We start from the raw sequence: 25,374 nt of genomic DNA, 5'->3' as shown, positions 1-25,374 counted from the left end.
GGGACCCTATTTGTGGCCATGGGTCTTGTGTGTGGGGGTGAAACAGTGCTCTCTGCTTTCTTCGCCTGTTCGATGTGTGTCTAGTGTCTCTGACATGTCTAAATGAGAGGAAGGGCAATGCACAAATGGCACGCACACATCTTATTCACTGTATAGCCGAGTACAGCGCTCTCTGCCTTCTCGGATTGCCTATCGTTGGCTACCAGTTGGATGGAGCAGGCTCTGAACACTCTAGCAGGGACCTGAATCCTGTGGCTCTCCAAATGTTATGAACTAAAACTCCCAGCAGCCCTAGCCAGCACCATCAATGGTGAGGGATCATGGGAGTGATATTCCCAAAAATCTGGCAAGGTCAATGTTGTCATGTTTGAACATCATCTGGCAGTGCAGCAGTAACAGAGCGGCTATTCAATACAGCTAATTGGTTCATAATGGTCCCCAAAGTATGCACCAAAGGTACCTAATTGAGCTTTTGCTAAAGAAAATAGTTTTGATAAGAATGTAAGATGCGTCCCCTCCCCTCTCCCCTTGCTATTCAGCCCACCTTCACCTCCAGCAAGAAAGGCCTTTGCTAGTGACAATCTCAGGGGCCCCTCTCCATTTTCGAAGGACCCAATCATTTTGTGTACCACCTGGTTCTACCCATGTGAATGGCACTTTAATCTGCCCAGGACACGAGTCATTAGGTGTAGTGCCTTGACCATGGAGAAATCATTTTCAGAGTTCATCCAGTGAGGCAAAAGCCACTGATGCCAACAATCATAATGTTTTATCAGAAAAAAGGCCCATAGCTTGTCGAATTGGAAGAAATTGGAGCATGTAGGCCTGAAGATAGACTCTAGGCCATTCTTAATCATCACATGATAAGGGTTGTGCTGGTTGTAAACAGTGGTCAAACGACATTAAGTCTCTATACATGAATATTTGGGCTTGAGATATTATTCTCGTATGCCGATGCTCTCTGGGTTATGTCTCTATACATGTTCTTTTCTGTCTCCGGTTGTGATAAACAACTGGTGCCTATGAATAACGAATGCTAAATCTTGGAATTGAATCATCTCTCACTCCATAGCCAGATGTTTTGGCCATTGCTGGTATGAAGTTGTCTGAATTTGGGGTGGGCGGCCATATTTGTTCCGCCCAGTCCGAGGGCATGCTTCCTTGGCTGTATCACTGATTTCTGGAAGGGAAGTATTCTGCCCCCTCCCCTTTGTACAGAAAAAGTGTGGGGTGCAGAAAATGACCCCTAAGCTACATATTGACTGCTTATTGGATAGGAGAGGGAAAGTGATCGCACATTTCATCTCAAAGGAGCTGCGGCATGGCCTGATGATCAATCCTCTTCGATCCCCTGGTAGCAACTGCGTTTCAGGAGGAGGTCTTCTGCTGTCCGTGGTGGGTCTCATTTTAAGTAAACTAAAAATGCAAATGCCCCTAATACACAAGGGTAATGGGAGACCGCACTATGTGCCCTGGGCGCTGATGGACAAAAATAATTTAATAAAGGTGCTTGTGGCCCTTACAGCTGGCGCAGGGAAATTGATTTATGCATTCGAAAAACAAAGGGCAGGACTGCCCCTATGTGGTGTTCGAGCTAAAAAACATGGCGCTGGTGCGCAGTGCATTCTGGGGGAACTCAGAGCCATGATGGATATTTATCCATGCCTCAGTGGAAAGCTGCACTTGCTTTGCGAAACAACATGTTTTCAACGTTATTCGCTGATGGGTTTGGAATGCAGGCCTTCTCAGCCAAGGACACGGCGCTGGGAAAGCTAAGATCCGCAGGTGCCGGCTGGTACCTGATAACGAAGTTTGTTTTGGTTTGCTATGCTTGCGCCAAGGTTTTGAGATGAGTTATGGAATTGTTTTCCGGGGCGCTTAGGAGAGGGAAGCGCTCTGCTCCTTGAGGTTACTGTCGGTTGACCCAGCTGGCAATCAACGGTCACCCATCAATGCGCAAGCGCATTTGCCAGAAGGTTCGAGAAGGTGCCACCCCTTGTTGAGGAGGGCATATATGCGGAAGCCCTCAACGGTCAGACGGGACATGCACAAAGACCTCAGTCGGAGGGGGGACGCCCTGGTCCGATATACCTGTGGGCTGTTGTGCTCTTGGCCTGGCTGTTGTTGGGGTCTTTCAGCCGCTTCTGGCGAGATGAGGTTTTGTCAAGATACGCCCATGGTGATGTATTCCTGCTAATTTCCTATGATTTATCTGATTTATGCTTGTATTGTATACATGCCTAATTACGAATAAATAGCCGTATAAGTGCTACTTACTCTCTAAGCGTGCGTGTGGTTGTAAGTCATTGCGTTGTCTACCTGCGTTCAAAGTATTGGCTCTGCGGCTGCGCTGGTGATAAATTACTGTCCGTGCACTATTGGCGAGCAATACATGTTTTGGCTCTGCGGCTGTACTGGTGATAAATTACTGTCCGTGCATTTGAAGAGCAATACATTTTGGCGACGAGGATGGGATGGTTTGTGATGAATTGTTCCAACCATTAAAGAATCCGGTTGAACGCAGATAGGTTTTGCTTACATTGTGAGCGAAAGGTTGTTTTCATTTGGCAGAGAGTGCTGGACGGTGTTAATCTGTTCTGTGTGTGTGTGCGTGTCTGCGCAAGTGACTGCGGTGTGGAAAGAAATATTTATATATATATATAGAGGCTTTGTACATTACTGCAGTGATGAATAGTTTGTTCAAGAAAAAGGGAGTTCTCGCTGGCGGTGAATGTCCCGATGTAATGATTCCAGGGTGGGCGAAAAGCCCATATGATAAGTTGGCTCAGTTATGGGCATGCGGTGCAGGGCTGTGTGAAACATGGGATTGTGAAGTGGGAGACGCTGATCCGTCAGAAGTAATGTCTTGTTTACAACAGATTTCAGTAGAGAGGGGAAAGGAATGTGCCGCGCTAGGCAGGCGGGGTTGGGTTCTCCTGCATGCCTACCGAAAGATGCATCAGAAAAATGTGGAAATGAAGGATAATATTTTGCGATTGGAAAAAGAGTTAGCTGCTGAGAAACAGATTGCATTAATGCAGCAGATTCAGATGAAACTTTTCAAAGACAAAGCTGACAAATATCAGGCTGTGGCTGAAAGGGCAGCAGTCAGAGTAGCCCGATATAAGTATAGGAAAAGACGGGGAGGGGTCAACCAAAGAAAAGTGGCAGCGGTAATCGCTACTGCAGATGTAAATTGGGATCCCGATAAATGGGATGGAGACATCTTTGACTCAACAAGCCCAGAGAGTAGCTCGGCAAATGAGTCAGATTCCAAAGCAGAAATTAATCAGAAGGCAGTGGCAGCCAAGCCGGTTAGAAGACGCCGTGCTGGGCCCCACCCGCAGAACCCTGGAGGCGGTGTTGTAGATTTAACCACGTTGGAAGATTACACTCAGCAGGAGGTTGGAGAGATTATTACTCGTTTGAGGCAAAAGTCAGGGGAACCTTTATTGACATGGATGGTGAGACTACTAGACGGGGGAGCGGCAGGGCTGTTCGTGGATGCCACAGACTCACCGCGTTTTTTGCCTTTGTCCAATGACACCAGTGTACAGGAGGTTTTAAGGGCAGGGCCGCCCCCTGATGAGAATGGCCAACCTCCACAAATGTCTTTGTTGGATTTAGCAGCCCAAGCATGTAACCGCAAGTACCCCATTACCACAGATTGGCCCAGTGAGGAAACAAAGTGGTATACTTTGAAAGAGGCGATTCAAAAGGTTAGAGAGCATGCTATGAAAGAGGCAATTCATATAGATGCTCCAGGACACATGGGGGCCGTGGCGCTCTCAGTTTCAACCAGAAACATGGTTATCAGAACTGCACCGCCCGCATACAAAAGTGTCATTATGACTTTGCTCGTAGGTATGACGGGCAAACCCACCGATGAAGTAGTGGATGCCATTCGGCAACTGGCAGATTTAGGGGAGTGGGATAGGAGTGACAACAGGCCACGGGAAAGAGAGGGGCGTAGCGAGAGAAGAACTGAAGGCAGGAGACAAGATAGCAGAGACTCCCGAGTGTCCAGAAAAGACATGTTTTTGGCCCTGTTAAAAGATGGTGTGCCACGGGAAGAAATTGATGGCATTGAAACCAGGGTCATGTACGAACTATACAGAAAGAGAGGGCTTGCAGCCAAGGAGCGCTACAAACAGGTTAAGAAACAGGTAGTGACTAAACCAGAGGGGGACACCACCCCTTCTGCCCCTCCTGAGGAAGAACAGGAGGAGGGGTCTATGGGGACACCTTCCCCGTACCAACCGACATATGCTGATTTGAGGAAGGTGGTGAGTGCAATGCTAAAGGCAGAGTCAGGTTACACTCATTCAAAATTTGACTAGGGTTATGGCCAAGCCCCGGCAGCGTCTGCTCGCATAAAGGTGGATAGGCGGCCCCATGTTAATGTCAAGATTTTTTGGGGGCCAGGAAATACGCAAGGGGTGCGAGCATTGATAGACACCGGGGCGGAGGCCTCTTTGATTCACGGGAATCCGACACGATTCAAAGGCAGACACTTTACTATTACAGGACTAGGGGGGAAGGAGACCCCCGCAGTACAAACTGAAGTGGAAATGAAAATAGGCAGTTTGGCTAGGCATAAATACCAAGTGTTGATTGTCCCGATACCTGAGTACATAATTGGCTTTGACATTCTGGAAGGGTTGACTTTAGGACTTGGAGGTAAAACATACCAGTTTGGGGTGAGTGCATTAATTTGTACACCCATTACAGTAGGCAAATTGAAGATGCCCCCAGTACATGTGCCTGTGGCGACCAAGCGGGTAGCAATGAAGCAATACCGCATTCCTGGGGGGCAAAAGGAAATTTCAGACACCATCAAGGAGTATGTAGAGGCGGGGGTGTTACGACCTATCACTACCGCCTGGAATAACCCCCTTTGGCCCGTCAAAAAAGGGGATGGGTCTTGGAGGATGACGGTGGATTACCGCGAGTTGAATAAACACACTCCTCCATTGGTGCCTGCAGTCCCAGATGCCATTACCTTGATTGAAAATGTCCAAAAGTTTGAGGGGACTTGGTATGCAGTGATAGATTTAGCCAATGCATTTTTCTCTGTGCCAATTGCTGAAGAGTGTCAAGAGCAGTTTGCATTTTCTTGGAGCGGGCGCCAGTACACCTTCACAAGGTTACCTATGGGGTACATACATAGCCCGACCATCTGTCACCGGCTGGTGGCAGAGCACTTAGACAAGATACCGTGTAAACCGGACATACAAATCTCTCACTACATTGATGATATTTTGATTCAGGGCAAGGATGAGTGCAGTGTGCAAAACCAGTTAGAAGTCATTATGGAAGGATTGAAGAAGGAAGGGTGGGAGATTAACCCGAACAAAATTCAAGGCCCAGCTGAGACAGTGACATTTCTAGGAATTCAGTGGCATAATGGGCATCGAGAAATGGTGCCGAAGGCCCGACAGAAAATACTTGAGTTTACCACGCCAATGAATAAAAAGCAAGCTCAACAGTTCATAGGGCTGTTTGGGTTCTGGAGACAGCACATTCCCCATTTAGGGCAGATACTGGCCCCCCTTTACAAAGTGACACGAAAGAAATATGAGTTTCAGTGGGGGGAAGAGCAGCAGAAAGCATTTGAGTTGGCAAAAGACACCGTGCAGCAGGTGCTCGATCTATGGCCATTGAAGGAAGGCGAAGTGGAAGTGAATGTGTCTGTACAAGACAATTATGCTAACTGGAGTATGTGGCAGAAACAGGACAGGAAACGTGTGCCATTGGGGTTTTGGAGTCGTAAGTTGCCCGATGCTGGTAACTCATATACTCCATTTGAAAAGCAGTTGCTGGCATGTTACTGGGCCCTGGTTGATACTGAACAAATGACGGTGGGCCATGATGTATTGATGAGGCCAGAAATACCGATTATGCAATGGGTGTTGAGTTCTCCTAAAACACATAGAATAGGACATGCCCAGGAAGCCAGCATAATTAAATGGAAATGGTACATTCAAGACAGAGCCAAATCAGGAAAGGGTGGGGTTGCAAAGTTACACGAGCAAGTAGCCAACATACCGCCCTCGGATTACATACCACCAGAAGTGTCTGAGAAACGCGAGTCTCCCGTGAAATGGGGAGTACCATATGGTGATTTGACCGTAGAGCAGACAGAGCATGCCTGGTTTACTGATGGCTCAGCCCGATATGTGGGAACAGAGCGATACTGGAAAGCGGTGTCATATAATCCCAAGACAAAAAAGATTTTGACGACGTCAGGGAAAGGGAAGAGCAGTCAGTTTGCAGAGCTTTACGCAGTTTACCAAGCCTTGAAACAAGAGACCCCTGGTCGATGTCATTTGTACACAGATTCATGGTCAGTGGCGAATGGGTTGGCGGTGTGGCTGCCAACCTGGCAGGAGAATGGGTGGAAGATTCATTCGAAAGAGTTGTGGGGAAAAGAATTGTGGCAAGATATTGCAGAAATGCTATCACAAAGTGAAGTCACAGTGTATCATGTGGATGCGCATTGTGCGACAGATTCATTGGAACGTTGGTTTAATTCTGTTGCAGATGGACACACCAAGATTTCATCTGTGGATGCGGAGCCTCAGGAAGACGATTTGGAGGGTTTGGCCAAGTGGGCTCACCAGAAATGTGGGCACCTTGGAGAAAAGGCTACTATCAGGTGGGCACAAGCTCGAGGAATTAGTATTCCTTTAGAGGTAGTGAAAACAGTCATCTTGCAATGTCCGGTGTGCCAACACCAACAGCATAGGCCTATCCCTCAGATTGTTCACGGCACGTTGCGAAGAGGAAAGTTACCAGGTCAAATTTGGCAGATCGATTTTATCGGTCCTCTGCCAATCAGTAAAGGTTGTCAGTATGCATGCACTATTGTGGATACTTACTCTGGATACATGATGGTTTTGCCATGCAAGCGTGCCACACAACTGAATACCATTAAGTTGCTAGATCAGATCACGTTGCATTACGGAGTGCCTTTGCAGATTCAAAGTGACAACGGATCACACTTCAAAGGCAAATTAATTCAGGACTATTGTCAGGAGAAGAGTATAGAGTGGCTTTACCACGTGCCCTATCACCCGGAAGCGGCAGGGTTAATTGAAAGAATGAATGGGTTGTTGAAGGAACAGCTACGTAAGTCTGGAGATGGCAGTTTGGCAGGTTGGCGTGATCGCGTGTTTGATGCGGTGCAAGTGTTGAATAATAGACCGGTGAACAATCATGAGACTCCATTGTTGCGACTAATGACTCCTGCTTTACAGATTCAACCGAACCTAGTTAGAGAGACTCTATTGTACTGGGAGATTACCCCGGGCTCTTTAGCTCCCTATCGGGCGACTCCCGAGTCAGCAGGGGTAGACTTGCATTCTCATGAAGAAATCAGATTAGACCCGAGAGGGATTGTTGTGATTGAAACAGGGATTGGGGTACAAATTCCTCCAGAGCATATGGGATGGATTGCCCCTAGATCTGGACTAGCATTGAAGGGAGTTCAAGTGCTGGGAGGGGTCATTGATGCTGATTACCAAGGCGAGATCAAAGTCATCTTGATGAATAGTGGGGACCAAGTGTTACCGATTCATAAGGGTGATAGAGTGGCTCAGTTAATTATCATTCCTGTTAAGTTGTCCATGATTAAAAAGGGGGAGCCTCCCACAGTGTTAACTACCCGTGGGGATCGTGGTTTTGGCTCTTCAGACAGTATGATACCGGGTGCAAAGGTGTGGGTCGAAAGGCCAAGTGGTCCACCCGTGCCCGCAGATGTTATTGCATCAGGCAAAGACCAGATAGTTTTAGTAATGGAACCTGGTAAAGACAAATGGCAGTATGTGCCCGCAGACAAATGTTACCTAAGGGAGTGATTTTCAACACTGATATCTCTTTTCTGGGTTTGCCTTGTAGATCCTGTGTCTGGCTGGTGTGATTGTGGGACTAAATGGACTCCATTTGGGAGAGTCAAACGGCATAATGCTCCGGATAAAAAATGCCATGTCTGTGCCAACGATCAATGTGAGTCCGATGATGAGGAGCAATGATGTCCGAAAGCAACTCGATACCGATGCCAAAAAGCCAGCCAGACCAACGACATGGATTCATGGAAGGCGACGGACACGTCAAGTGCAAGTCCAAACAACATCGATGCCAGCTATGCAAGAGGCGTCTTTAGGACGGCGAAAATATTCCCCGATGATTACCCAAACGGAGAATATGTGGACGTACCTGGCACAACAAGTACTTAACATTACGCACTTTTGCTTAACCGATGTGCCCAATGCTGAAGCTTTACTAACTACGTGTTTAGTTGCAGTGCCGACGCCAGTTCCGGTTCTAAAGCACATTTTTGGCGTCACACACAATGATTCGTTAGTTCAAGATTCCGATATCAGACAATCTTTTTCCGTCTATGAGTACTGCAGGTTTTGCACGGAAACGGATCGCAAATGGAGAAATTTGACACGTATTATAACCTACAATATAACTCAAGGCGATGTGTGCTACTTTATGACCTGCGATGCTAAAGAAATTGGCAAATGCCAACAGCTAAATTTAACCAAACAGAAAAATCAAACTGTGTTCGAGAAACGATTGTGTTCACGAGTTCCAAGCACATGTACCAGTGTGAATAATACTATGTCTTGCAATCATACCGTAATAGCTGCCAGTCATCTAAATCATGTGAAACTTCCAACAGGATGGCTCTTTTCATGTGGTAACATCACATACACTTACATTCCAGCTAACATTTCTGGAGGTCCGTGTGCCTTAACTCGATTAGGACTAATGATGTTTCCTTTACACCCAGCAATATCTCGAAACAAAAGATCAACTTTTGAATCTGTGGGTCTATCCCCCGAATGTGATTCACATGTGCATTTGCTATCAGAAGCTGAAGTTCTAGCATTAACCCTTTCATTAGTAGGAGTTTGGGGTTTATCTGCTGGGGGGTACAAGTCTTTGATCAAATTAGCATGTTTAGTAGTAAAAGGACTCAATCATACTTCTCAAGCTTTAGAAGAGTTACTCCTTGACAGCAAAGTTATTAGAAAAGCTACTTTGCAAAACAGAGCTGCTGTCGATTACTTATTGCTGAAGCATAATTTAGGCTGTAACGCAGTTGAGGGTATGTGTTGTTTCAATCTAAGTGACCATTCACGATCCATTGAAAGTCATATTCGAGGTTTGAGGGATCTCATTTCTCAAGTGTCCCAAGAGCAAACTGGGAATTGGTGGGATTGGTTATTTTCATGGATTCCCGATATTGGAGGTACACTGCGTTATGCTTTTGCTTGCATTTGTATTATATTAGCTATTATAATAGCGTGTTGTTGTTGTATTCAATGTATTCCCAACTTGGTTTTAATATTTCGGCGGTTTCAAAGGCCGCCTCCTTTACCACTGGGCTATGGAAGGTAAATATCCAAGGGTGGATTGTGGTGTTCGAGCTAAAAAACATGGCGCTGGTGCGCAGTGCATTCTGGGGGAACTCAGAGCCATGATGGATATTTATCCATGCCTCAGTGGAAAGCTGCACTTGCTTTGCGAAACAACATGTTTTCAACGTTATTCGCTGATGGGTTTGGAATGCAGGCCTTCTCAGCCAAGGACACGGCGCTGGGAAAGCTAAGATCCGCAGGTGCCGGCTGGTACCTGATAACGAAGTTTGTTTTGGTTTGCTATGCTTGCGCCAAGGTTTTGAGATGAGTTATGGAATTGTTTTCCGGGGCGCTTAGGAGAGGGAAGCGCTCTGCTCCTTGAGGTTACTGTCGGTTGACCCAGCTGGCAATCAACGGTCACCCATCAATGCGCAAGCGCATTTGCCAGAAGGTTCGAGAAGGTGCCACCCCTTGTTGAGGAGGGCATATATGCGGAAGCCCTCAACGGTCAGACGGGACATGCACAAAGACCTCAGTCGGAGGGGGGACGCCCTGGTCCGATATACCTGTGGGCTGTTGTGCTCTTGGCCTGGCTGTTGTTGGGGTCTTTCAGCCGCTTCTGGCGAGATGAGGTTTTGTCAAGATACGCCCATGGTGATGTATTCCTGCTAATTTCCTATGATTTATCTGATTTATGCTTGTATTGTATACATGCCTAATTACGAATAAATAGCCGTATAAGTGCTACTTACTCTCTAAGCGTGCGTGTGGTTGTAAGTCATTGCGTTGTCTACCTGCGTTCAAAGTATTGGCTCTGCGGCTGCGCTGGTGATAAATTACTGTCCGTGCACTATTGGCGAGCAATACATGTTTTGGCTCTGCGGCTGTACTGGTGATAAATTACTGTCCGTGCATTTGAAGAGCAATACACCCTAGCAGTAGGAGACATCAAAAGCCTATTGGTAGCCACTACCAGAGATCAGGCTGCCGATGTGTGGGTGAAGGCGGGATACCCAGGAGTAACTCTGAGCAACGATGCATACGATGGAGCATCCTTTAATAAGATTAGAGCAAAAATATGGGATGTGCTGAGGCGAGCTTTTCCGGACACACCCAACTTGCAGTCTATTATGCAATGTTCCATGGGTGATGATGAAGATGCCGCTCAGTTAATTCTAAAAGTCTAAGTGATGTGGAGAGCAGAGACGGGTAATGCATGGGATCAATCCATACCCTTTTTCTATTTTACTGTCAAACAAGGACTACCCAAAGAAGTGCAAAAGGCACTAGACACAATTGTGGGGATCGAGGCGAAGGGGTGGCCTGAAATACAGAGCATAATAGTACACCACTGCAGAAGAATAAAAGAGCCTGAAAAGGAAATGACTCAGAGGCAACAGGCAGAGGAAGCAAAACTAATACAAAACAAATTAGCTAAAGTCAGTATCGACGCCAGCACAGACAGAAGTGGCAGGGTGCACCACCAATCTCGCAAACGCCAGGATAGACACTGTGTGGTCAGAAGGTGGACAAGGACAGTGGGGCAGAAACATACAGTACCCCGGCCCACAGTTGCAAGGAGGACAACCGCGAGGAAGAGGTGGGTTCTGAGGACAACAGGAGGGGGATTTGGAGGAATGGGTCCTAGAGTAGGAGGAATGGGCCTATCACAATGTTGGAACTGCAGAAAGTGGGGGCATTTCTCAAGAGAATGCAGGAGCAGGCAGGGGATGGGATACAGTTATGATCAACAGAACTTTTGTGCACCACCTCAAGGGGCCCCTCAAGGGCCAACTCACAGAATGACCTCAATACCCTATGAGATACACCAAGATTACACCCAGTTGCCACCACAAATACCAGGCCCTCCCCAATAGCAGCAACACCAGCAGGTGATGCAACAGCACATGCCTCACAACAACTCCCAGCAGACAGGAAACGTCAACCTCTTTAACGGATCGCCGAGTGGCACAGTGGCTCTGTTCCAAGGCACAACAGCGGTCATAGGAAACCCCTTCTCGTTCCCAGGACAAGCACCTACCCTAATGTTCTGTCAATGACCCTCAACCTGGGAGAGGAACCGTTGGTGGGGGCAAGGATAGGAAACAAGCATTCATCTTCATGATAGATTCGGGCACTGAGAAATCATGCTTCAGTGAAGGTGACTTCCTGTTATCTGGCAAAACTCTTGACACGCAGGGATTCTCTGGGGCTATTTCTACGGTTCAATTCACAAAAGATTTGGATGTAAAGGTGGTGGGAAAGGTAGTATGCGCTCCCCTATTGTATTCTGAGAGATCTCCTGTCAACTTGCTCGGCAGGATCTGCTTAGCAAGCTGAACATGACAATCTCATTTTCTGTCAATGGTATTGTCTGCGCCACACCAGCGATGAGTGCAATGCTCATAATACATGCCATGACACGCGACATGGTGGAGCGAGGCATACCCGTTGAACCAGACATGTTCATCTACAGCATAATAGTGCTTGTGGAAGCGGTGCCACAAATTGCCCAAGCCTGCTGGAGGTTGCCTACTGATTTCATTTTCTGACATGTGGTGTCCCTAGAATTCGTAGCAGGCACAATACTGTCCGTAGAGTTACAAGGGTTGTCAGTATCTGCAAAAAGAGTAGTAGTTTTCAGAACAGACAGAGAAGTTTGCCAGTGGTGTACCGTATTGTGCATCCCTCTCACCGTACCCCTAAAGGAAGTGACAGATGCAGAAGACAATGATAATTATGGGGAGATAATATTAGACATTTGCATCCCCTGCAAAATAGTGGTGCAATCCAGAAGAGTTCAGTGCCTAATAATGGCCATTGTTGCACCACCTCCCTTCATCCAAGCTGACTTAGAGTATGCGCCAGCGCAATTGTGGACAACCAACCCACATGAGGTAGGGATACTAAAGGAAGTGACCTGAGTACATACCTCCAAGTAAAACAGTACCCATTATCAAGGAAGGCGGAAGAGGGTATAAAAGACATGATACAGGCCATACTTCACCAACGGATAATAGTACCCTCTACCTCACCATGCAATACTGCCATATACCCTGTCAAAAAAGCAACGGGGTCTTGATCCAGGATCTCTGCCCACTTAATGACATAGTACATAAAGCATTTCCTCTAGTTCCAAACCCTGCCACCTTTTATGGAACGTCCCTAAAGAAGCAACCCACTTCACAGTGGTCGATTTAAAGAACCTCTTCTTTTCGATACCCTTGCACCCTAACGCACAATACCTCACAGCCTTTACACATAGCGGAAATGGCTACAAGCACACTCGTTTGTCCCAAGGGTATTGCGAAAGCCCAAGCATATTCAACAGAATATTACACCAACTCTTAGGCAACATCCATGTGCCCAGAAAGGTCATCCAGTACGTGGACGACTTACTGGTTTGCAGTGACAGTGAGCAAAATTGTCATAAGAACTCCATTACCCTATTACAACTCCTGGCCCGCAAGGTGGTGGGGCTCTACTTAGGACAGCTGGTCTCAGCAAATGGCAAGAGAATAATACCGAACAGAACAGCTTCTGTGCACGCCATGCCCAAACCTGTAACAGTGAAAGACATGCAGAAATTCCTGGGGTTGTGTAATTACTACAAGGCATGGATACTGGACTATGCAGCATACATGAGATCGCTCCCACAGGGTCGCAAGGAAGCATAGAAAGGCAACCACAAACTAGAAAGAACAATAGACATGGTACAACATTTTAATGATTTGAAAGAAGTAATTATCATAGTCTCAGTTCTCGCCACCCCAGATTAGACACAAGAACTCTATATATTCTTGCATTCAAACAGCACACCCATGACCACAGAACTAACACAGAAAAGCACAATGGGCCACAAACCCTTGGCCTACTACAACAGTACACTAAATTCTGTTATGCAAGGACAGTTTGTGTGTAAGCCAGGGCTCGCTGCAGCTGCCTTAGCCAATGAGAAAAGCTCCACAATTGTAATGGGATGCTCAGTGGCATTGTACGTGGAGCATTCAGTATTTGCAATATTGGAAAGGTTGAAATCTACCCTGATAACCCAGAGAGCATCGGCATACGAGAATAATATCTCAAGCCCAAATATTCATGTAGTGCGATGCAAAACTGTAAATCCTGCCACGTTCCTAACGAAAGTGTGCACAGACGAGGACTTGCAGTGACATGACTGTGCCACATATGAAGGTGAAGAAGATGGCATCCCCAAAGCAAAGGACAGTCCACTAGAGATGTGGGGGGTGCTCTTTGTTGATGGGTCAGCAACAATTGATCAGAACAGAGGACAGAGACATCCTTGAAGAAGAAGAATATGAAACATTAGTGATGAAAAGATTACCCATGCACTATTCAACACAAGCAGTGGAGTATGTGTTGCTCATCGAGGCGCTACAAATCTCACAAGGAAGCCACGTGACCATTTATTCAGACTCAGCATACGTCACTATAACAGTGCATGCCGGGTTGTCATGATGGAAAAGGAGAGGGTTCCGCAGAGCAGACGGAACCCAGTACAACACGCTGCACTATTAGACACAATAATTTCTGCACTGTCACAACCCTCTGTGGTAGCAGTCATTAAGTGCACCGGCCACACTGTCAACACTGACAAAATATCGTTAGGAAACATTGCAGCGCATGCTGCAGCCATAATAGAAGCCTATCTTCCTGTCCCAGTAATTTCAGAACTTGTATTTGTATTTTTTTTTAGTATTTGCATTTATTTGAGTTTTATACAGCACTTTACGCCAAAGCGCTGTACATGAGAACAAGATGGTACAATAAAATGCAGATAAAATAGGAAACACAGACAGAATCTATATTTACAGTAAGTTTGTTAACCAGAAGACAGAAGTGAGATCTCAAAGAGACCCGGAAAGTAGAATAGAGAGAAATAGAACAAAGAGAAAGAGGGAGAGCATTCCAGTGTAGTGGGGCAAGGAGAGAAAAAGAACAAAAACGAGACTGAGCACAGGGAGGACGAGGAACAACAAGAAGGGAATGGGAAGAGGAGTGAAGTGAACGAAAAGGAGTATACAGTGAAACAAGAGAAGAGAGATATATAGGTGCAAGGCCATTGAGAGATTTAGAAACTATCATTTTAGGCAATGATGGATAGAAAGCCATCCCAGATCGGCCATGGAAGAATAAATGGAGTCACAAGGAGCTAGGAGAAATAGGACACAAATAGAGGCATTGAATACTGATTTTAAAGGGGCTAGGCGGGACAGGGGAAGCCTAAAGAGGGTGGAAGAAAAGTAGAAGAGCTGGGAAAAAATGAAGGCAGACACCATGAGTTGAGTGGCCTTAAAGGTCTAGAAAGGATGAGCTTTCTGAATGTTGTGCAAGTGAAAACGACAGGAACGTGCAGATAGATAGATGTGATGACTAACGGATAGATCTGAGTCTAGATAAAGACCCAGATTACGGCCGTAAAGGAGGTAGGTAACTGAGCTGGGGGAAATGATATGAAAGAGGGGGGAAGAGGAGGTGGAATTATAGTGGAAGGAAAGAAAAGAACCTCAGTCTTAGCAACATTGAGTAACAAGAAGTGGTCCATTATCCAAGATTTAATAGCAAGGAGACAGGACCTGAGCTTGTTATGGATATCATCAGTGAAGTGTGGGAATGATAGAAAGAGTTGAGTGTCATCAGCATAGAAATGGTGGGATAGTTCAACAGAAGAGATAATGTCGGCAAGTGAGGACGTATAAAGAGAAAAGAGGAAAGGGCCGAGGACAGAGCCTTGCGGAACACCATAATTAGGCTGGAATGTGTTGGAAGAAGCACCGGCCCAAGAGACTGAAAAAGTACTCTGGGACAGGTATGACTCAAACCAAGATAGGATAGAACCAGTAAAACCAAAAGAGGAGAGGGCAGACAATACAAGCAAGTGATCAACAGTGTCAAAAGCTGCAGAAAGATACAAAAGAATAAGAAGAGAAGAGTGTTTAGAATGATGTGCAGAGTGTAAGGAGTCAAGAACAGAAAGCGGAACGGTCCCAGTGGAGTAGCCAGGACGAAACCCAGATTGAAAATAGGGAAGAATACAGTTGCGAGAGACAAAAGTGGAGACCTGAGAATAAGCTAATTTTAGAAAGATAAGGCAAGAGCGAGATAGGATGGAATTTAGAAGTCAGCAGAATACGTCATAACAACATCATCACATGATCCACAACCAACATCATGCACAGCGCTGCCTATCATACAACTGATTGAATTGCAGGGAAGAGCACCAAATGAGGAACACGACCTATATTCCACAATAGGGTGTAAACAGTCCCCCACAGACCTACCTTGGAGACTAGAATGCACTGGCAAGGCAGTAATACCTATGGAGCTATTGGCAATAGCATTCCATCAAATACACCATCCATCCCACAACTCCAAACAGCACATTACGGCAGACCAACAGGAATATTGGTTCATACCAAACCTTCAGGAGCATCTTACGAACATGATTATACACTGCACCACCTGTCAAACTTTCAGCACTGGCATGACGCTAGGGACAATACGAGGTACTATGCCTCGCCCCATTGAGCCGTTCCGTGAGTTACACATTGATACGCAGACATGGGTGAAAGATGTAATGGTCCCGATATCTAATAGTTGTAGTGTAGCCTTTTTCATGGTGGGTTGAAGCTGGTCTTTGTGCACATCCGGATTCCAATGCACTGATGCATTTTGAGTGCACAAGGTTTTCCCTCAATGGGCTGTGTGTGATGTACTTAAATACAACAACGGCACACACTTCTTCAATGAACTCTTAGGAATTGCAGCACTACTTGGCATTTAACACCAGATGTGATCAATTTACCACCCCCAGGCAAGCAGCATTGTTGAGGGAATCAGCTGCTTTCTTAAAAGCAAACTCTCCTTAAAGAAAAACTGGGTGCATTGCCTGCCCCTAGCTCTGTTCAGCTTACAAACTCAAACCAGTAAAGACCTTCTCCTTTCACCACAATAAATAGTAACTGGCAGGTGCATGCACACACCCACCTCTCCAGTAAGGAGGGCATCAGATGCCCATAGATCTGCAGCAGTGCTAGGTGAAGAATTCAAACAGTACTTAACAAACCTGACACGTGCAATCAAATTTGTCTGTCAACAGATTGCACCTCCTTGCATAGTGGATACACAGGGCACTACAGAGCAACCTATCAAAGACACCACACACACCCAACCACTGCTGCCAGGTGAACTGATATATATCAAGAGCTTCAAGCGCAATTAGAACGCCCCTATGTTCCATGGCCCATATGAAGTGGTGTTTTCCACCCCTCTCGCGGTAAAAGTGTAGGGGCTTTGATATTGGATTCACCTCTCTAATATTCGTAGGGCACCCCCAAATACCTCACCAGTAACCTAAACAAACTGCAAATATACCTCAAAGCTACTACCTCAGAAGTAATAACATGGTTACATGTCTCAGATAATAAACATGCATTGCTGCTAAAAGCATAAGCAGTTTTAAGTAAAAGAAAAACTCTCTCTCTTTCTTTCTCTCTCTCTCTATCTCACCCCCATCTTTGTTTCCATATACAGGTGTGCTCCAAAGGGAACCCTCAACTTCGCATGATTCATTGTATATTATGAAAGTAGATAAATATACTGGTAAGTGAAGATGGTTATATTCTTACATTTGTGGCCTACACTTTACTGCTCTCCTATATACCATATTGATGTTTATGTTAGGAATTTAATGGGGTACATCTTTTATCTGGGTAAGCCATCTAAAAGAGGGGGGTAGTGGGCCATGAACAGAAGTGCACTGCTAAACACAACCAGTAACGCTACTGTACATATGTATAAAACCTCTCAGACTAGTAATAACAGTGTCAGTAATAACAGTGCTAGCACGTAAGCAAATACACCTGGCCGAATGAGTGTGTGCATGAGCAAAATGTTAGAAATTTTATTTCCCACAGTTAAAAACCTTTTCTTTAACATAAATATCCGTAGCAATGTTAGCAATACTACTGTAATGAAAAGATACATATCACGACATGATAGAATGAGAAGGCAAGCGACTAGCCCAAATATGATGCATACCACGGCCTAGGCAAGGATACTATTGAAGATATTAAACATCCTGAGCACTGAAATAGATGGTAAACCGACATGAGTGCGGTGGACAGACAAACAACAAATGGTAGCTGTTATTTATGCTCATTGATACCACACGGATCCGGGGCACCCAAGTTTTAGTACCACAGATAGTTCCAAATATAGAGACACAATGCCTGGTTCATCTTGCGCTATGAAGAATAAAAGGCACCTTCCAGGCACACCGCGTGTGACTAGAGTGTTTGGATCCAGAGCCCTGCAATGCAACAACAACCCAAAAAAACCTCAATTGCCTACAACAACCATATTTAGTAATCGATGGACTAAAGTACGTGAACAACAAGTGTCAAGAAACAACGCTCAGGCTGAAGGGCTACTGGAATATGAAGAGGAAGTAGTGGCATTCATGGGAAAAACATGTGTACAAATATGGACATTGCACATCACAAAATTGACTTGGATTGCAATGGAAAAGCCAGTGAAAGTACACAGAAAGGAGAGCTATGAACTATGTTTCCATAACGAAGGAACTGTCTTTGTCGGCTCCAACGAGCGATGCAACAGCACATTGTTGATTCCAGACTTAAAAAGAGGCACAGTGGCAGTGATGGACCACTACTGGGTCTGTAGCCAACATGAGTGATGATGTGTTTCCTTATAAACCTCTGCTTGTTCTATTTTTCTGCAGAAGGTTCTTGAGCAGCAGAGTTCTTTGCTGGCCTATCTTTTTTTATGTGTGATTAAAACTTGTATCCTTGCAAGAATCTCTTGTCCTTTTTTCCCTTTTTTGTATTTTTTCTGGTGTGAGCGTTTAGGGGCGTGCCTTCATTGTCGAAGCTGGATGTTCTTACAGTGTGCTCTTCCCCCTGTCTTCCGTCCACACTGCTCCTGCGTTTCCGTGTGGTTACCTGCTTGTTGCCTCATGTGTGCCTCCCTCTGTGTGTTACCCTCCCCTCTGTTGCCTCATGTGGTGCCCGGCTCGGGCAGCGCTTCTCGCCTCCATCACACTCCCTTCTTGCCTCTTTGCACCCTCTACGGGACTCCCATCTTCTCAAACTGCTACTCTATCTCCTATCCTATCCCTCTCACTAAGTCTGATAGGAAAATGTTCAAGAAGGATATCCTGATAACCCTGGCCTCCCTATCACTGATACCACATCAGTGCTTCCTCCAGACATACTCTCATCGACATCCTCTTTGTCGTGCCCTCTCCAGACATATGGACCCCTCATATGGTCTCGACTCTCTCGCTCCTATCTCTTCCTCTCCCATTAATGGTGGCACTTGGTGAGAGGTCCTCTTGGCCTCCTTCTACTCCTCCAAGACCATCATTAATGTCTATCTGAATAGCACTACCTTGGTTTTAGGGCCCTCAGCCCAACCTCCTCCTTTTCGATAGGCGTCTCCCACATCTTATCAACTTCCTTCTCCCGATACTCCTACTAGCACCTCTCTGGCTCCTCTGCCTCCTCCTTCTTCCGCCGCCTTTCTGACACCTTCCTTCACCTCTCTGGCTACTATGCCACCTCCTGCTACCACCTCTGCCCACTCTCAGGCCCCTCTACCACTTCCGCTGGGTGTACCTCAAGCCTGTACCCCACCCCAGAAGTCTTTCAAATGTGTCAACCTACACTGCATCACTACTCTCACGTCTCGCTCTGCTATCAAACACTCATCTGACATCTGCCACCTCCTCAAAGAGCTTGACCTGAATGTCCTCACTCTCACTGAAACATGGTTCACGGCCAGCTCTGGTACGAGTTTTGACACTCTTCTCCCTAATGGCTACAAGATCCTCCGAGCCCAGAACCAACCAACCCAGAGGTGGACTAGCTCTGGTCTTCCTGGAGTGGGTCCCTGCTACTGTCATTCCTATGCAGTCATACTCCTCCTTTGAATTCCTGGTCGGCAGGCTATCTATCTCTCCTGGCCTCCCTCTGACTGTGGCCACCATCTACGGGCCACATAGCCAGGCTGCCCTGTTCCTCTCAGAGTGGGATGACCTGCCCTCTTCTCTTCTTGCCTCTACCTCTCAACCTCTCCTCCTCAGAGACCTCAACATCCACCTGGGTGCTTCGAATCCCTCCTCTGGGCTCATCCGCAATTGATGTGACACTCTGGCTCTCTCTATCCTCCCATCTGGTCCAACACACTCTGCCGGACACACCATGGATGTTTGCATCTCCTCAGACATCCCACTCTGTAACCCTCTCACCACTCCTCTCTCTTGGACTGACCACTTTCTGCTTTCCTCTCACCTGAAACTCTCTGTCCCTCAGGCAAAGCACACCCCAGCAATGCCACCTACCTTCTCAGTCATTCGGCCCATGAAGCGTGTGTCAGTGGAGGCCTTTGCCGCTATTTCCTCTGCTCCTCCTATGCAGCTGACTCACACCCTGACACAGCCCCCTCTAAACTGCATCTTTCTATCTCCAACACGCTGGATGTCCTTACCCCTGTCATGGGAATCCATCTGAAGCCTACCTCGAAGTGCAACTCTTGATATGACTCCGACCTCACCACACTGAAATGCAAGTGCAGGGTGGCTAAGAGGAAGTGGAGGGCTTTCACGCATCCTCCTACAGACTGGCCTGCTGCCTGCTCCAAAGGCAATACAGACTCTCTGTCCTCTCCATCAAGAGAGCCCACATTCAAGCCTATGTCTCTGCAGCCTCTAACAACATGACAGAACTCTTTAAAATCTGCAAGGAGCTAGCCAATCCTTCTGCAGTCTCCGCCTCTCCTGCTACCTCCCAGACCCTCTGTACAGCTCTGGCTTATCACTTCACCACTAAAACTCAGGACATCCTGTGGTCGGTCTCCTCTTCCTCTCCCTCTACCTCTACCTCTCTTAGCCCCCCTCTGGCCACCTCTCCCTCTATTACTACTTTCTACTCTTTCTCTTTGATAACACCTGATGTTGTTTCTAGACAAGTCCGATCTTTGAAAGTGTCATACAAACAGGTGCTCCACTGCTCCTCCAGAACCACCAAGGACCACATTGACACCCTTGCTCCAGCCTTGGCTGATTTCCGCAATCACTCTTTCGCCACTTGATCTTTCCTCTCTCTCCTCAAGCACTCCCTTGTGCACCCCCTTCTTAAAAAACATTCTGCCGATCCTACTGGTCCGGCAAAATATTACCCAATCTCTATCACTCCTTTCCTGGGCAAACTCCTGGAAAAGCTTCCCATCTCCCAGCTTAATCTGCACACTGAATCTGTTGGTTGTCTCCATGACCATCAGTCTGGCTTCAGAGCAGCCAGAGCCACGGAAACTACTCTCCTAAACACCCGTGAAAATCTGTTCCAGCCTTCCTTCTGTCCTCATGCTCCTTGACCTTTCTTTGGCTTTTGACATGGTCAATCATGCCATCCTGATCAATTGACTTTGTGAGAACCTGTGCATCACAGATCTGGTCCCTAGAGTGGTTGACCTCCTTCCTCCTGGACCAACCCTCCCAGGTCCAACTTTGGTCCTTTTTCAATACACCACCTGTCTCCCCACATCTGTTGTTCCCCGCGGCTCTATCTTCTCACCATAGCTCTTCAATGTTTACTTGGCCCCTTTGGCCCACATGATCTCTACCTTCTTTAACTTTCAGTGGTATGCAGATGACACTCAGCTCTCTTTCCAGATCCCCTCAGCCTCCTCTCCTCTCTCTGTCATTCGTGACTGTTTATCTGTGATTCAGGAGTGGTGTGCCTCCAATGATCTCTGTCTTAATTCCTGCTCCCGCGTTCCCTCTCTCACTCTGGCCACCCTCCTTGGACCCTCTTCCTTCGCCTTCCTGTGAGGCAAAAAAACCTTGGCGTCAACTTCAACTCCACTCTCTCCTTCTCTCCTCACATCATATACCTTGCCAAGAAGGCCCATTTCCAGCTGCACCTCCTCAGAGGTATTCTTCCCTTTCTCACTTTCCCCCAGAAGCTCACTGTCTCCAGAGCCCTGGTTCTCACTAGGCTGGACTGCAACAGCCTCTTCCTCAATCTGCCTTCCTCGACTCTCTGCCCTCTACAACTAATCCAGAACAGGACTGTGAGACTTATCTTTGGCCTCAAGCCCAGGGACCTTATCTCCCCAGCCCTGATATCTCTCCACTGGCTCCCACTGGCTGCAAGAATCAAGTGCAAGACCCTATGCACAGGATCGGACTGGGAGAAGAAATAGGCCCGGTCACCCAAAAAAAAATAGCCCACCCTCACCTCAAAAAAGTGGCCCACCCCTCGCCTCACGGCCCTTGACCTCAGATGACATCACCGGAAGTGATGTCATTTGACCCCCGCCCAAAGTGACATCCCGGGAAGCGATGAAACACGACCTCTCACCACTTAACAAAACAGGAAGTGGCATCAAACAACATTGTACCGAAGTACACTAAATTACTGGGAATCCAAACAGACGTCCATGGCCAAATGATAATATGTTATTGTATAGCACTTACGCTTAGCTCTTTTCTATAGAAAAAAATATGCATACCTGTGTTGGTACTCATTTATCGACCTAAGAAGGATGAAAGGCTTTTTGAAAAAAAATGAAAAAAAAAAATAATAAAAAATAAAAAAATTAATTCAATTTTTTTTTTTTCCAAACCGGCCCAGGAGTGGCCAGAAAACGGCCAGAAAACGGCCCCCACTCTCCAGGGACGATTTCAGGGGGCCAATCCGACCCAGCCTATGCATTATCCACAAGGCTTTCTGTGGCCAGGGGTTGCATTACATCCAACTCTCTCCTCTAAAATACCCTCCTTCTTGGTCCCTTCGCTCTGTTACCTCCAACTCTCTAAGGATCAAACACTTCTCCAGGCAGAGAGTGGGGGGGGTAGATCCCTCTCCTCTGCAGGTGCACCCCTCTGGAATGGCCTTGCTGCCCCTCTCAAACAAGAGCCGGACCACCGGACATTCCGGAGGCATCTCAAGTCCTTCCTTTTCTTCTCTGCTCTCTCTCTCTCTCTCTCGTGCCCTTGCCGATCTACCTGCTGCTTCGTCGACTAGTTGCTGGCTACCCTCAGACTCTCACTGGGTACCAGGCTCCTCCATGATCAGTGTCCCCTGCACTGCCTCTGGACCTACCGCTCACTTAGGGATGAAACTTCAACATCTACAGTCCCCTGCCTCCCTGCACTTACCCAGAGCTGTGCCGCCCTGGCTACACTTACTAAGAGCAGTACTGCCCTGATTGCACTTCTCCCCTCCCCCTCCCTTGCACTCCCCATTCCTCTCCCCCTGCACTTTGCGTTGCCGCACTTGACCAATCTGAATGACACAAGACCTAGTAAGATCGTTTGTCTTGTCCTCCCTCTGTCTTCCCTCCCTTGTCTTGTCGCGCCTAGAAACTCTCTTGTACAGGCGCATTATAAATGAGATATCATATCATATCAATTATATTTATGGATGATTTGGGAGTTTTCGAGGTGTTGCATCAGAATTTTGCAAATTGCATGATTACTGAGAATGTCCAATTAATCGCTTACTGGAAATGTCAAACTGGAAGATTACTGGCAAAATCAATCCCAGAGCTATTTTTTGCCTTCCACTACCCAGGTTACGCACCAATGTAAACGGTTACATAATGAGCTCCTGGTGAAGAACAATAATCTGAAACACGTAGAGCAATAACAGTTTGCATTTAAGGGTTATCTTGGGTTAGACAAGATTAAAGAAAAACAAATTGAATGAAGAGTAATTCTAGTATTGATACTTTGAATTAAATACATACTGAGATAAATCCTTTTCCAAACCAATTTCTTAAATGGCAGTGCATATGGTACTACGGCTTGTGACATACCCTTTCATATCACGACATGGCAGATCTTTCATGTCGTAATATGCTTAGTCGTATGCTGGGGTTATAAGAGGTTTGCATCTGAGGCTACTTTTTGGGTAGGCCTGGAATGCTGATTTTACAGGCAATTTGATGACCAATCTAAAATGGCTTCATGAGAGGTGCAATGAAAAGATTTGCATGAGTGTAGGGTCGACGCAATGATCACATTTGCACTGGTGTTAATTCCAGTGCTAATATTGGTCCAAAAAAGTTGTCATTGCATTAGAGCTAAGACCATCTATATTTGTTAATTTTCCTGGGGTTTCAATTGGCAAGGCATTTGACGTGACATACATTGTGCTCTCTTAACAATACTGCGTAGGCAGGAATTCCACTGGGGCTTCCAAAAGCACAAATCCTTACTTTGGTCAGTGTGAAATCCAGCTATATGTACTCAATTCACTCGAAATCAAGTCGCTGCCCCAGCATTAAGACTAGTGCAAAGTGGTTGATTGCCCCGGTGATTCGACACGTAATGAATGTGCGTCATAAAGAAGTTCCTAAAGGAAGAAGTGTCATGCGACGCCGCTTTCTTTGGACATTATGGCATAAGTTTTGCGTTCCTCTTCCTTCTCCCAACATGGCGCCGTCAGGTATCTGCAGCATTGCAGTCCGAAGGAGGTCACATGATGGCATGGCTCCACCCCCCTTCGAAAAGAATACGTCTGTCTGCAATGCCCGGAGACCGTCACGTTGCTACTCCTCATAGCGAACGCTACGTAAGTTCGAATTTCCCCGTACTAATATCTTCTGTTATCTAACTGACCTGCTGAATTCTATACTTTACATCCGCAGAGTTCCGAGGTTGTTTCCTTGCTGGACCAACACTCTCTTCAACCCCTTAGTCTCGCTGGTGAACGACGTTTAAGGTATTACGTCCCCTGTCCACTTTTGAATCTTACCCTGTTTCTATTCAGTGGCGAGATTCGCAATCACTTCAATTTTCATATTCCTTCGATTCTGTAGATTGCCGCGATTCAGAGCGAAGGCAATCTATCAGCCAAAAACTGCTCTCTGTGTTCGGCGGACGCTCCGCCCCATTCCTGCCGAGCGAAAACAAACGAGAGAATCACTTTCATTTACATCCTCGTTTCGTGTCTCCATGGGTAAGGCACAGTGGCGAAGGAGAGGGAGAATTCTTACATTCTAAACTAACCCTTATTTGTGTAATTTTGCACTCACCTCTTTATTTACATAGGAGAGACATGCCTCCTTTCTCTTCACTCCCCGGCTATTGCTGCCTTTCATCAGCATCCCGTTTAACACATTCACAGGTGATAATTTACAACCATTGTTCGTAACATTCATTTATCAACAGTTCCACTCCGAGTTGACCCTGTTCTGTTCTCTACTCCCCGCTACAGCCGCCACCTTCTTCTACCACATCGCCTGACATAAAGGAGAAGAGAAACATCAAACTCTATTCCTGATTCCTTACTGAGGGCACTCCCTTGACGGACATCCAGGGTTTTGTTCCCCAGAGGGTTTCCCTGGGGGGCCTGGGTTTTGGTGGCTGTTTTCAGCACTAGGGTTCAGGGTCCACAGGGAGATTCTTATCATCCACAAGGCTGTCTTGGTCCCAGTGTTCCTGAAGGTGGGTCAATTGTGAATTAGGAGGCTTTGTTGACTATTGATTGTCTTGTACGAAATGTATACATAACAAGAGGAGGTCAAAGGCCCCAGCCAGACCTGTATGCAGTCCTGACAGTTCAGCCCACCACAGCCTGTCTGCAAACCAATAGCAGATTCTGCAAAGGGGCCAGACCGTTTACTGCTATATCTACACTAGAAAGACCCTAGACCAACATGGGGAGATGTATTCCACCCGTAGAAACAGAAGGTAAAACCTGCTGGCAGAAGGTGATTAAGTCTGGGAAAGTATGAATTAAGTAAACATAATGAAAGCAAGCCAATGGCTTCTGAGTGAAACTGAAAATGATGTGACAAGTTTCAGTTCATTTTTTAATTAATTGTTTATGGTTTACATTAAACCTTTACAATATCACAAGATCAGATTAATTTGTACATCACATTTTTACAGTGCATTGAAAAAGGAGACAACCATTTTCAAAACATATATTATTTTTTTTAATTCCTTAAA

The 25,374-nt window shown here is 46.4% G+C and overlaps 1 protein-coding gene and 1 long non-coding RNA gene across 2 annotated transcripts in view; one reads left to right on the top strand and one right to left on the bottom strand.

The window, feature by feature from the left end:
- The window catches only part of CDK15 (cyclin dependent kinase 15), a 504,364-nt gene that overhangs the window by 278,232 nt on the left and 200,758 nt on the right, over window positions 1–25,374 (bottom strand). The window lies entirely within an intron of this gene.
- LOC138488487 (uncharacterized) overlaps window positions 23,907–25,374 on the top strand; it is a 205,143-nt gene continuing 203,675 nt past the window's right edge. The window contains exon 1 of the long non-coding RNA XR_011274673.1: window positions 23,907–23,992. This is a non-coding gene — a long non-coding RNA (uncharacterized lncRNA). The remainder of the gene's footprint in view (window positions 23,993–25,374) is intronic.

The sequence above is a fragment of the Ambystoma mexicanum genome, chromosome 9 (assembly GCF_040938575.1).
Source record: "Ambystoma mexicanum isolate Mex_15411 chromosome 9, UKY_AmexF1_1, whole genome shotgun sequence".
NCBI lineage: Eukaryota > Metazoa > Chordata > Amphibia > Caudata > Ambystomatidae > Ambystoma > Ambystoma mexicanum.
Note: the sequence above shows the minus strand (reverse complement) of the source record. Positions and strands in the feature narration are given on the sequence as shown.